This window comes from Bufo bufo, chromosome 3, assembly GCF_905171765.1.
Source record: "Bufo bufo chromosome 3, aBufBuf1.1, whole genome shotgun sequence".
NCBI lineage: Eukaryota > Metazoa > Chordata > Amphibia > Anura > Bufonidae > Bufo > Bufo bufo.
In genome coordinates, this window is record NC_053391.1 from 666,373,729 (window position 1) to 666,387,279 (window position 13,551).

Consider the following 13,551-nt stretch of genomic DNA (forward strand, 5'->3'; position numbering starts at 1 on the left):
CCATCTATCAGTGCATCCGTAAAAATCATGCGGACATCTGAATGGAGCTTTACAGGGGGGTAATCAATGACATGGGGGTGATCAATGACAGGGGGGTGATCAGGGAGTCTATATGGGGTGATCACCACAGTCATTGATCATGCCCCTGTAAGGCTTCATTCAGACGTCCGGATGCGTTTTGCGGATCCGATCCATCTATCAGTGCATCCGTAAAAATCATGCGGACATCTGAATGGAGCTTTACAGGGGGGTAATCAATGACAGGGGGGTGATCACCACAGTCATTGATCATGCCCCTGTAAGGCTTCATTCAGACGACCGGATGCGTTTTGCGGATCCGATCCATGTATCAGTGCATCCGTAAAAATCATGCGGACATCTGAATGGAGCTTTACAGGGGGGTAATCAATGACAGGGGGGTAATCAATGACAGGGGGGTGATCAGGGAGTCTATATGGGGTGATCACCACAGTCATTGATCATGCCCCTGTAAGGCTTCATTCAGACGTCCGGATGCGTTTTGCGGATCCGATCCATCTATCAGTGGATCCGTAAAAATCATGCGGACGTCTGAATGGAGCTTTACAGGGGGTTGATCAATGACAGGGGGGTGATCAGGGAGTCTATATGGGGTGATCAGGGGTGATTAGGGGTGATCAGGGGCTAATAAGGGGTTAATAAGTGATGGGGGGGGGGTGTAGTGTAGTGGTGCTTGTGCTACTTTACTGAGCTACCTGTGTCCTCTGGTGGTCGATCCAAACAAATGGGACCACCAGAGGACCAGGTAGCAGGTATATTAGACGCTGTTATCAAAACAGCGTCTAATATACCTGTTAGGGGTTAAAAAAAACACATCTCCAGCCTGCCAGCGAACGATCGCCGCTGGCAGGCTGGAGATCAACTCTCTTACCTTCCGTTCCTGTGAGCGCGCGCGCCTGTGTGCGCGCGTTCACAGGAAATCTCGCGTCTCGCGAGATGACGCGTATATGCGTGACTGTGCGCAGCGCTGCCACCTCCGGAACGCGATCCTGCGTTAGGCGGTCCGGAGGTGGTTAATAGCTACATGCATTCGCCGTGTAATAACAATTCTGGAACATCTATTCTTATGGCTCTTTGTTGTGCCATTCCTTTATTTTTTCTACTAGAAGTTATGAATGAATTGCTAGCAGTCTACAGTAAGGGTACGGAGGGGAGGTAACCAGTTGGGGGGTGTACTTTCACAGTCTGAAAATGGCAGCACTGATTGGAGTCTGTACAGTTACACCCCCCCCCCCCCCCTCCCAACTGGTTACCTCCCCTCTGTACCCTTACTGAAGGCTAATAGCAATTCATTCATAACTTCTAGTAGAAATAATAAAGGAATGGCACAACACAGATCCATAAGAATAGATGACCCAGAATTGTAATTACATGGGGAATGCATGCAGCTATTAAAACAGACATGTCAGGAGATGTGAAAGGTCCTCTTTAAAGTGTGTATGGCGGCATCTGAGATACGAACGTTCACTAGATGATTGTTTAACTGATATCCAAACATCAACCAACTTCAATCTAATGTGTATGGCCACCTTAAGAGAGACCTGTGATCCTAATAGTCTAGTCAACCATCCGTGAATTCTCTCCAGATCTTCCTTTTTAAGATGTAGAGCCCAAAACTGATTTGAGATGTTGTCTCACAAGGGATTTGTAGAAGGCAGTATTATATTGAGATCTTTGTATTATTAATTATCTTTGCCGACAGATAATTTCTATACAGATTGTGAAATTCTAGACATTCTCATTTTTGTCACATTTTGTGAAATCTTGTAGGTCTTGAGATCAGCAGAAGAGCCCTATCCCTTACATGACCTGACACAGGAACCAGAGATAGAGAGACCAGAGAAGCACTTCTCCAACAGCACTTCTCCAGGGCACAACCTGGAGGTTCTGCAGCCAGAGATGATGAAACCTGTTTTCTGGCATAAAGAGATTACCGGGAAACGGAGCCAAGGAAAACAGATAAAGGTACATTCATATTTACTCTGTAGCGGGCTTCAAAATATAATTCCAAGACACCTACGTGAGCTAAAGTGTCCTCAGGAATCAACCCTCATCACTCAGTACTTCCTTATAGGTCCTTAAAGAGGCCGATATTGTCTTTATTCAGCAGTCTAGCCTCTTTTTACTTCTGGGGCTCCCGTTCTTATCGGCATCCGGCAGGGGACAGGATCTCTAGATATTTTGGTGCCCGATACACAAGAGATCCAATGTCACACTACATGGTCCTAAAGTATTATGTATTATGGCAGATCTTTGGTGGGGTCTTCACATTAGAGATCTGCTGGAAAAGCATCTAGGTGGTTGGACAGATGGAGGAGGTTGAGGTGAGATAGCTGCCTGCCAAACAAGCATTCAGTCCACAGCTATCTAACATGTAGGCCATGTATTTTCTACTGGAGAATTTTTTCAGGCCAGTTTTAAGCCATGCCGTAATCATGCTAAACCACAGAATAAAGTTGAGGAGCACATGTCAGTAGGATCAACCCTATTAACCCAGGCGTAATGCCTGGTAGGGTTGATCTTGATGAATAAAACGAGACATCATTTATGTTCCTCTGTTTCACTGTTCCTGAGCAAGTTCTCCTCTTCTGGGTGAAGGATGATGTCCTCAGCTCATGTGCAGTAGTTCCCTCTGCTGCTGGAGAAACAGAGATTGAAGTACTGAGCATGCAGTGATAGTGTAATCTATGGCGCAGGCGTGAGATTACAAGGCCAGGCGAGATGTCTGGACCTTTCAATCAAGGGGGTAATAAGTGCAGAGCAGATGAGCTCTGGTGGTCCTAGGGGCTCGGGATCGCGCCTAGGTGCACCGAACATCTAATTTCCATATTAGTAAAAAGTGAGTTTGCTCAGCAACGGCGCAACAGAGGAACATAAAAAAGGCTTTATGTCTTGTTTAATAGGGTTGATCCTGCTGAGAGATGCTCTTCAACTTGACATCTATACTGGTGAACGTCTTAGTGGGAACTTCAGTTTTGTTTTTTTCCCATTACCCCCCCCACCCCTACCTTGTTCTGCAAAAATCAAGCCCTCACAGAGCTGCTGCAACAGAAAGATGAAAGAGATGTTACTTGGAGTGCAGTGATGAAAATAGCTGCGTCCTTAAGGGGTTAAAACTCCTGTAAGACTGTGCTGGAAATCACGCTGCACTATCTATATGCAAACATCTGCATTAAAGGAGGCCGGTGGCATTACATGAGGAGCGCTCTCCATGGTTACTGAGGGACGTCTTCTGTCCGTACACAGATCTGTATGCTAATGCATCACACGGGCGTCCACAACTACACGCAGCGCGATGGGTCTCCAGGCTTCCAGCGCTGACGCAGCCTGCCCTCGATTTCCACATTATTTATTCGGAGCACTTAAGATGTGCAGAATGCAGATCTCGGCAGGATCCCGGGGTGAATTAGCTTTTACCATCTTTGATGGAACTTTGCTTTGTTCTTCTGAGTAATTATAGCTCAGCGCAGCAGAAGAAGTGCATCTCTGAAGGTGCACTACAACCTCTCCTGATAGGGCACTGAGGTTCGGTAGATGATGCCGATCAGTGGTCTCCAACCGGTGGATCTCCAGCTGTTGTGCAGCTACTTCCACTAGAACTGGGGAGCCACAAGTTGGAGACCACCACCCTGGAGGAAGAGTGTGTAGGTGTCTGGAGGGTGCCATGTGCCTTCTTGGCCTCCTGAGATACTGACATTGCAGTTCTGGGAAATCCTAAGTACGATACTCAGCAGACCACTGACGTCCTCTTAGCGTGGGTTGTTCCCCCATCCACCCTGGTTGAAGGTCAGGCCTCTACAGCAGTTTTTGGCCACATTAAAATTGCAGGCTACCACAATGTTTCCCTATGGGAGGAAGATATTACAACTCTTGTAAATCACCTGCAACTTTTTCATTGAGGTCATGTGACAGATGTGGTAACCTGCAACTTTAACGTGATCAGAATTTGTATCCTAACGGACAGTGACTGTGCAGCTGCTTCTCCAGCAGAACCCGGGACCGATGCCCCACTCAGTCCCATCCATGGACCATAAATGTCATCTAGTTTTTATATTCTTTTATTTCTGATCAAACGAGGTAGACGAGCAGACCCTGAAGATGGCGGATAATGACACAAATAATAATCTAAGCTGCTGCCGGCCCTGTGACCGCCTGCTACTGGACCAGGAATGTCTGTTGAGGAGTCTGACTCATTGACTTCTACGGGAGAGTTTTGCAGGCATGCTCTGTGACCTGTGCAGAGGTCAGGAGGGAGCTGAAAGTTGTGATCTCACCTATTGTGAATAGTGGATCCTGTGTTATCTATACAGAGGTGATATCTGTCATTCTAATCCTGTCTGTAATGATAAGGAAATCACTGCAGGAAAGTGATCTGTACCGAACAAGAATCGGTGCCTATCATTAGACTTAATGGCCAGGGCAAAAACTGCAGAATTTTATGTTTTAGATGTAGATATTGACATGGAAAATTAAAAATAACATCATCAAAAATTCTATAAAAATAAGTTTAACAAAAAACATGATTTAAACAATAGGTCATTTTCTGATGACACATCCTCTTCCAGTATACACGCTGCAGATTTTGGGCAGAAATTTCTGTAGTTGAAACCTGTTACATGCGTCTGAATGACTTCTGCAGCATGTGCATGGACTAGAATCTGCTGCGAGAGGGGAGGAGGAGCTGCAGGGGAGATGTGAGCTAAATGAGTTCACTGAGCTCAAATCTGCCCTGCAGCTCCTCCTCCCCCCTCGCAGCAGATTCCAAGCACCCTTATGCATTAATGAAAGTGGATAACATTTTATGCAAGCAGTCGTTTCTTATGGCCAATGACTGGTTGAAATTTGCCAAAAGTTGATCAATCATGTTGATTTTTTTTCCATATTTATGTGTGCATGGTGTAATCACTTTTGCACAAAAGTATCTAGTTTTGTTTTTCTAGGGCTTTTCTTTTTTAAAGGGGTATTCCAGTTATGTTGAGTTATCCCCTATCCACAGGACAGGGGATAACTATTAAATTGTTGGGGGTCCAATCACTGGGACCCCCACCGATCGCGAGAATCCGTAAAATACATACGGTTGTGGATCCGTAAAATACATACGGTCATGTGCATGAGTCCTAAGGGGGTATTTTTTGTATTGGCGCACATTATAAAGGTATTTTTTGTATTGCACATTATAAAGGGGTACTGGCACACATTATTAGTAGAATTATTACTACTGGGGGACTATGGAGAACATGATTACGGGCACAATGGGCATTATTACTATTCGGCACTGTTAAGACCAAGGACAATCTGGCGCTAATAATTACTATTGGTGGGACTTTGGGCAGCACTATTTGCAGGGTGCAGTTACTTTTTCAGGCACTGTGTGCAAATTATTTTAGGGGCACTATCTGGGTGGTACTAGTATTTTCAGGGGGATTATCTGTCTGCAGTATAGTATTTGGGAGAACAGCGGGGTCGTAGGATGGGGTGTTGAGAAGGTGGGAAGGATTGCGGAAAAAATACAAAGCTAAGATCTCTGTCAAACTCTGCAGAGACAAGAGATGGCTGAAATAAATCATCATGGCGGTCTGAATGGATGAGGAAAGAGAACACGTCACTGGATGTAAGGGGTATGTGGCGCTGTATTACTCTGTATGTTTTGGAGGGTGCTGCCTCTTGCCACAAAGCACAGAGAGAAGGGGGGCCAAGCTGAACTGTTGCACCAGGGCCTTTAGCTACGCCCCTGCTCTGGAGCAAGTGTACTTTGCACTATGGACATTTAGGCCTCTTGCACACGACTGTGTCCCCCGTCGCCATACTGCGGCCCACAATACACAGGACACCGGCCGTGTGCATTCCGCATCACAGATGCGTACCAGTTCACTTGGACGGTGTGGAATGGAACCACGGAACAGAAGCACTACGGAGTGCTTGCGTTCCGCAAAAAGATAGAACTTGTCCTATCTTCAAATGAATAGGGTCGCGATCCGCATGCGGCTGGCCCACGGCCAGCGCCCGTGCATTGCGGACCGCAGCACACATTTGTGTGCAAGAGGCCTTACCCTTATTACTATTACGCAAAGCCATCAACTCCCTATTTTATTGCTCTTTGAAGGGTTAGCTTGCACTGTGATTTATGCTGTTTTGTGCACTTATAAATGCACTTCAACAATATGAAACAGTATATGTTTATTGTAATATATCCTGTTTATTTGCACTGTTATTACACTGTGGAAAGGGTTAATGCACAGTCCGCTAAGGCCTCTTTCACGCGACCGTTTTTTCCCCCCGTTTACAGGCCGTTTTTTGCGTTCCGTATACAGAACTATTCATTTCAATGGGTCCGCAAAAAAAAACGGAATGTACTCCGTATGCATTCCATTTCCGTATTTCCGTTCCTTTGAAAGATAGAACATGTCCTATTATTGCCCGCAAATCACGTTCCGTGGCTCCATTCAAGTCAATGGGTCCGCAAAAAAACCGGAACACATACGGAAATGCATCCGTATGTCTTCCGTATCCGTTCCGTTTTTGCGGAACAATCTATTGAAAATTTTATGCCCAGCCCAATTTTTTATATGTAATTACTGTATACTGTATATGCCATACGGAAAAATAGAACAGAGAAACAGAACAGAAACAAAAAACGGAACAACGGATCCGTGAAAAACGAACCACAAAACACTGAAAAAGCCATACGGTCGTTTGAAAGAGGCCTAATACTGAGAGACTGCGATTTCCCACCTATGCAAAGCTTTGGAGGTAAAAACAAAAAGACACACTGACCTTCTGACTGTCTGGTTTAGCTCTGTTGTTTATATCTGAAGATTTGTTTATATCTGAAAAATGCTTAGGCCGAGTTCACATCAGCGATCAGCCTTTCTGTTCTTCTGCTCCATTATAGGAACTGAGCCGAATGGAGCCTACAGACCCCATAGACTATAATAGCATCCGTTGGGTTTCTGCTCAGAGGAACATTTTTGAGCGGAAACCCAACGGACCCCGTTATAGTCTATGGGTTCCGTAGGCTCAGTTATGTGCCGAATCTGTCCTTTCCGTTTTTCTCCTCCTAAAATGGAGCAGAGGAATGGAAAGGCTGAACGCTAATGTGAACTCAGCCTTATTAATAATTCCCATAGATGTGCAAGCTCTATACAAATCTGTGATACACAGAAATTGAAACATTGTTTCTGTTAGGGCTCTTTCACACGACCGTGCCATTTTTTTGCGGTCCACAAATTGCGGATCCGCAAAACACGGATGCCGCCCGTGTGCCTTCCGCAATTTGTAGAACGGAACAGGAGGCCCATTATAGAAATGCCTGTTCTTATCCGCAAAACTTCATTAAGAATATCTTCTCCGTCCTACGGTAAAATGGTTTGCCTTTGCAGAGGTCTTTCTGAACTTTCAACAAATATCGCAAGACGAAATAAGTCTCGCCTCTATCATGTGTGATTTGTTTATTCGCATAAATTACTGTATCAAAATACTAAGCCGAACTCTGCGTTATTCCTCATTAAAGAAGCCGAGTCCAGCTTTGTATTTTGATACAGTAATTTATGCCAATAAACAAAGGGACATGTGATAGAGGCGACACGAAATAAGTCTTGTGATATTTGGTTAAACTTCGGAAAGACCCGGGCGGAGGCAATACATTTTTACAGTAGGACGGAGCTGATGTTCTTAACGTAGTTTTTAAAAAGAATCGGGCTCGGATACAGCAATGCAAACCCGATTCACTCAACCCTATTCTATAACATAGCAAAAGTTTTATCAAAGGTTTTGTTTGGTGGGGGTCAGAGAGCAGAGACCCAGCTGATCGCTAAAACAAAGAGGAGTGCTCACGCAGATCGCTGTCTCTCCTCACTGCTCAATAGAAAGTCTGTGAGCCCATCAGCGAGGAGAGAGAGCTCTGTCTGGGCGCCTTTATCAGCCCAGTCCAGCCATCATGGCTGACCTTTTGTTCGATTATGCAGTTTTCTGCCTTGTGCCTATTAACTTGTGGTAGTAGAGGAGACCTGCATCACTCGATTGTGTTTGGACGGGTCGCCACGTAGACAAACACCACAATTAATGCCACCACAACGGCGAGTGTGGGAAGCACTATGGTGGTGATCTGCTGACGGGCCTCCTGCATGGCTTGTTTTCTCTCCTTCTTATCCCTGGAAGACTCCTCCTGCCTGAACCTCGAAGCCTTCTGCTATATGATGCACATAAAATACAGTAAAGTACCTGCTGACAATACAACAGTCTATAATACAGCTGGTGCCATCTTGGCACATGGAAACAGTTACAACAGCAAAAAGCTTAAAACTTTTATACATTATATAAAATGCACAAGCGGAGGCAAGAGACGTTCCATCCTTCATTCCAAAAATAAATAGAGATATAGGGTACAATATATTACACAGACGTCACATATCGAGTCCTTTGGCAGCGGATACAGAATATAGCAACATTGCTGATAATCTGAATGAAGAAAGCCCGACCCCCCGATTTATTAACTACACCAATTTTTTCAGCTGGTATATTTAAGAATCATTTGTAGAAAGGCACAAGGGATTTTTTTTTACATAAAAATTATGGCACTTTTTTCTGTTTCCCAAATGTTTTTGTTTTTACATTCAAAAAGAGGACAGGTAAAAACACTGGATGACGAGCGGTTCCTCCTTATAAACGGTCAACGTAGAAAAAGTTGCATTTGGTTCTATTGGCACAAAGCGTTTTGTACCCACACCGATGGGAATCTGCATCACTCGATTGTGTTTGGACGGGTCGCCACGTAGACAAACACCACAATTAATGCCACCACAACGGCGAGTGTGGGAAGCACTATGGTGGTGATCTGCTGACGGGCCTCCTGCATGGCTTGTTTTCTCTCCTTCTTATCCCTGGAAGACTCCTTCTTCGGCTTGCCTTTCAATTGTCTCATTTTAGTGGTGGGATCCTCGAGGATGTCTCGCTGTAGACCAGTAAGGTGTATCAGCCGTAATATTCGGCAGACGAGCCGGAGATCTGGAAAGGGAGAAGAAGCATAGAATTAATAATGGATGTGGTCAACAAGTCCCATATGTGCCATCAGATGAGCGCAGGAACGGTCACCGATAACTGTACTTGTTCAGTACGCAGTAGGAAAGTGCGATGCATAGTTAATACGGTTGAAAAAAGACATAAGTCCATCAAGTTCAACCAAGGGATAGGTGGGGATGCGAATCCCAGAAGGAAAGTGTGTAATCAGATCACCAGGATACTGAACAGATAGGTGTTACATGAACGCTTACAGGTGGCCACATCTTGCCCCACCATTCATATAAAAAGACCGATTCCCCATTTCTGATGACCCACCTCATCTAAATGGAATAGGGCTGAAGTCTCAATTCCACACTTTTTATTTTTTGCCCCAGTCATCGAGCCAACCAGACGGAGGTGTCCAGGGTTGTGGAGAGACATCATAGATACCTCCACAAGAACGTAACCTAAGTAAGGGTAAGTTCACATCAGCGTTATGGATTCCGTTGTTGTTTTCCGGAAAATAAAAGGAATCCATAAGACGGAAGTCAAAACGGAAGCCTTTAAGAGGCATTCCATTTTGATCTGTCATAATAGAAGTCTATGAGAATCATAACAGATCCGTCTGGTTCCCGTTATGCAAGACGAAAACAAAAGTACCGTCGGCAGTCCCATAGACTTCTATTATGACGGAAAGCAAAACGAAATGCCTTTTAAAGGCTTCCGTTTTGCATTCCGTCGTAATACAAGTCTATGGGCAGCATAACGGATCCGTCCTGGTTTATGTTATGCAGGACTGGACTCTTGAATAATGCTGCCCATAGAGGGGGGGGATCAAAACGGAATGCCTCTTAAAGGCGTCTTATGGATTCCATTATTTTCAGTTTCAACCATGTTATAACGGAAAACAATAACGAAATCCATAATGCTGATGTGAACCTGCCCTAATCTGGGTATATCCATGTAATAGAAAAAAATATACCAGCACATAGATGTGATTGAGCTGTCCTCCTCCCTCAAGTTACATCTGCAGCTGGGTGACAAACAAAAAGGCACCATTACAGTTCCCTCGTGGGTGACCATCCAGGTTCTATGAATGACCAATCTAAAGAGCAGTATTGGAAATAAGTAGACTTCATTGCATAAACTGCTCAATTTATCATTTTAGGCTTTTAAAAATCCAGATGACAACCGACATGGGTTTTAATGGTGGCCACGCTTGATTACAAGCCAATATAACAAAAAAAAGGGTTTAGATAGAAAACTAATTAAGTTTTTATTTTTTGTTGTTGTAGGTAGAAGGAAGAGAGGTAGACAGAAGAGTGGGTGGGTTGCAGTTTGGGTGCCAGCGAAAGCAGGACAAGACTGAGCTGATAGGGGAGCTGGAGAAGCCGAATGGAACTGCTTCTATAAGATATATATTTAATTATACATGGTTGAGTAGCATGCAGGTTCCCATTGGGAACTAAATGTGCAAGAGAGGAGGGGAGGCTGAAAAAAATGGGGAGTAAGCATTATGAATTAGAATGCTGGAGGATGGTTCGGAACGTTGTGTGGCCAAGTGTGTTAGGAGATATAAAATCCATGCCCATCTTGTCCCTTCTGTGGTTGGAGGAGAAACTGTAACGACCATGGTCATGGTTGTGACTCCTGGACCCACATGCAGTTGCCTGCGGTTTTGGTTTTCTTGTCAACCACATGGTGAGGGCTGCTAGTATCTTGCCTCACTTGTGGTTGCCGCTGGCAACATGATTTGGTTCCCAGCATAGCAGCCTGAGCTGTTGCTAGGCAGCTTGCTGTGAAGTGCATGCGGTTGCTCCTGGCAACCTGTCTATGTAGGTGTGCCTTTTGTCTGTGTGGTTTATGGGTGTTTTTCCCTTTAAGTGGTTTCCGTTCCTTGCCTGGTGTAGGAAGGGTTAACTCCCTTCCTAGTGTCGTGAGAACACTGGGTGTGGCTACTTGGGGCTATTTAGCTCCTGCTGGATGCCAGTAGCTGGGGGGTACTCCAGCCATGCTGTTTGCTGGAGTCATCCACCTGGTATTATTCCACCTGTCCAGTGAGGGCCACCCTTGTGGTCATAAGTATGTCTACGCATAGATGTTCTGATGTTATGCTATGTCTTGTGGTGTCTTTATGTTGTTTGCAGCTTATGGTCCTGGCTTCCTGTGTGATGTGTGGTGTGTGCTGTGTCCGTTTATGTTGTTGTGGACTGCAGCACTTATGCATGGGTTCCAGGCTGTGTGTCTGTGGCAGGTAGCTGTGGTACTGGTTTGACTACCTGTAATTACCATATGCTGTTTATGTTTCCCCTTTCCTGTGCAGCTTGGCCAGCGAGACTTCTGTTCGTCCGCATCTAGGAGGAACAGGTCGTCTTACCCTGCTCCTAGTACAGGGCTATCCTGAGGGCTAGTAGGGACCCTAAGTTCCGGAGTATGAGCCCTCCTACCATCAGGGTCGGCTCATACAGTTAGGAGTCAGGGTCAGAATTAGGGACGCGTTAGGAGGTGACCTGCTCCCTGATCCTGTCGTCCTGGCCTAGCAGCGACCCTTATCTTTAACACCGCACGGCTGAGGGTTTCCCCCACCCTCAGCCGTGACAGAAACTTAACTTTCCCTTTATGGCTAGATATACACTGCACTTTAAAGAGGCATTCCTGTAGCAATAATACACTGCTCAAAAAAATAAAGGGAACACTTAAACAACACAATGTAACTCCATGTCACCACCAGACATCTGTGAAGCTCTGACAGACGTTCTTTAGAACCTCCTGCTTGAGGTTCTTTTGTTTTGTCATCTCGTTTCCCTCTCTCAGCTGTCATCTAGTTGCACTGATTGCATCCCTTTAAATCCCCTCCCATACTGCATCACTTTGCGGTTTATACAACTTCCTGGAGTGTGTGCATGCTGGATGCTACAACTGATGCTTCTACAGATAAGTCTGTTCATTTATCTGTGTTTTCCTGTTTGCTTGACTCCCTCCGTATTAAGTGTAGGGAGACGGTGGTCGTGTCCCCTCACTATTATAGGGTGTTCAGGTGTTATACAGTCGAGGAACGAGGGTATGCAAATTTCTACCATTGAGATTTTTGCATAGGCTGAGCAGTTAGGGAGAGAGCTAGCGTTGTTACAGGGCTTACCCGTTGGTTCCTTAGTTTTGGATCAAGTCAGTCGGATCTTCATTTGTGTCTTCTAGTTTTCTGTTGCACCATTCGTGACACTCCAAGTCAATCACACTTCTGTGAAATCAAACTGTACACTTAGGAAGCAACACTGAGTGACAATCAATTTCACATGCTTTTGTGCAAATGGGATAGACAACAGGTGGAAATTATAGGCAATTAGCAAGACACCCCCAATAAAAGAGTGGTTCTGCAGGTGGGGACCACAGACCACTTCTCAGTTCCTATGCTTCCTGGCTGATGTTTTGGTCACTTTTGAATGCTGGCGGTGCTTTCACTCTAGTGGTAGCATGAGACAGAGTCTACAACCCACACAAGTGGCTCAGGTAGTGCAGCTCATCCAGGATGGCACATCAATGCGAGCTGTGGCAAGAAGGTTTGCTGTGTCTGTCAGCGTAATGTCCAGAGCATGGCGGCGCTACCAGGAGACAGGCCAGTACATCAGGAGACGTGAAGGAGGCCGTAGGAGGGCAACAACCCAGCAGCAGGACCGCTACCTCCTTTGTGCAAGGAGGAACACTGCCAGAGCCCTGCAAAATGACCTCCAGCAGGCCACAAATGTGCATGTGTCTGCTCAAACGGTCAAAAACAGACTCCATGAGGGTGATATGAGGGCCCGACCTCCACAGGTGGGGGTTGTGCTTACAGCCCAACACCGTGCAGGACGTTTGGCATTTGCCAGAGAACACCAAGATTGGCAAATTTGCCACTGGCGCCCTGTGCTCTTCACAGATGAAAGCAGGTTCACACTGAGCACATGTGACAGACGAGACAGAGTCTGGAGACGCTGTGGAGAACGTTCTGCTGCCTGCAACATCCTCCAGCATGACCGGTTTGGCATTGGGTCAGTAATGGTGTGGGGTGGCATTTCTTTGGAGGGCCGCACAGCCCTCCATGTGCTCGCCTGAGGTAGCCTGACTGCCATTAGGTACCGAGATGAGATCCTCAGACCCCTTGTGAGACCATATGCTGGTGCGGTTGGCCCTGGGTTCCTCCTAATGCTTGAGTGTGACTCCAAATCCAGACCTCCATGGGTTGAAAAATTTGATTTCCATTTTTTTATTTTTGTGTGATTTTGTTGTCAGCACATTCAACTATGTAAAGAACAAAGTATTTCAGAAGAATATTTAATTAATTCAGATCTAGGATGTGTTATTTTTGTGTTCCCTTTATTTTTTTGAGCAGTGTATAATGATCACGACAGGGGCGAACAGTATAAACGGTGCCACAGTTGAGCATGCATTCTTTTCCATTCATCTCTATGGGACTGCTGAAGATAACGGAGTACACCATTCAGCTCACTCCCGCAGTCTCATACAGTTTGAATGGAATGG

General features: G+C 45.5%; 1 long non-coding RNA gene across 1 annotated transcript in view; it reads right to left on the minus strand.

Moving 5' to 3' along the window:
* Positions 1-8,963: 8,963 nt before the first annotated feature.
* LOC120996439 overlaps positions 8,964-13,551 on the minus strand; it is a 33,472-nt gene continuing 28,884 nt past the window's right edge. The window contains exon 2 of the long non-coding RNA XR_005777779.1: positions 8,964-9,042. This is a non-coding gene — a long non-coding RNA (uncharacterized LOC120996439). The remainder of the gene's footprint in view (positions 9,043-13,551) is intronic.